Source organism: Photinus pyralis, unplaced genomic scaffold (genome assembly GCF_008802855.1).
Source record: "Photinus pyralis isolate 1611_PpyrPB1 unplaced genomic scaffold, Ppyr1.3 Ppyr1.4_LG5, whole genome shotgun sequence".
In the NCBI taxonomy this organism is placed as follows: domain Eukaryota; kingdom Metazoa; phylum Arthropoda; class Insecta; order Coleoptera; family Lampyridae; genus Photinus; species Photinus pyralis.
In genome coordinates, this window is record NW_022170596.1 from 26,448,289 (window position 1) to 26,449,347 (window position 1,059).

Genomic DNA, 1,059 nt, shown 5'->3' on the forward strand with positions numbered 1-1,059 from the left:
AGTTCTGATTTTATTTCTTCAGTCGGTATGGAGTGGTGAAGATGGCGTATTACTATTCTATATGCTCGTTCCTCTTTTATTTGATACGTATGATGGATGATGTTTTCGTCCTTTAGATGTCTACTTAGTTTTCTGTACGTATCTACATTTCGCGCATTAATTTTGACAGTATCATTGGGAAGGGTTTTGGTGTAGTACGTTTCTTCCTCTGTTACTAAGGAAAGGCTATTCACCATATCTTTAAAGTTTTTAATGCAAGAGAAATGTTGCATCCTTTTGGAAACAAAAGTCAATATTTTGCATCCTTTATGAAGAAAAACTAATGTAGTAACCTAGTAAGTGTATGCGCAATACAGTGGCGGGAGGGTGGGTTGAACTCGATATGCAGCCATCTCCTCGTGGTGAGTTCTGGGTTAATTTGGTTGCAAATTAAGCGAAAATCTGCATATAAATGTGAATTTGAAAAAAAATTAACCCCCGTGGGGCGCAGCTACAAATTGAAATACACTAACCAAATTTTTTGTGGGTCATATGTATCGGTTCTTTGCTATGACAAATCAAAAATATGACTTTTGAAAATAAAGGCTAAAGTTTTTATTTAATTTCGCCTCTTTCGGGCTGCCCTAACGTTCATCTAAATTTTATTCGCTCGCTTAAATTCGCCCCCGTAGTACCGGAAAGTTCACACACCTCTCTCTACCAGAATATTTGATCGGGAAATTTACAATTACAATCTTGAATGCACACTGAGGGTAACTTTTAAACTTAGATCCTAAAAAGTTGTCATATTACTGTATTTTTTTTCTATAAAAAACGCAAGTTAACTTGTCTGTGGTAATATATTTTGGGAAGGAAGGGAAGGGGGTTGTTACCAGTTGAAATTGTTCCTGATTTAAGTTCGGAGATTTAGTTTCATGTTCAATTTGGAACAATTATTGATTTTATACGTGCTGAAAATAATTGGGAAAAGTCAGTGATATTTGTAAAGCACTTTTTATTACATTGATATTTTCCTAATCCAAAACCTTAGTGAACGCACTAAAAGCCTAACGTGAAATG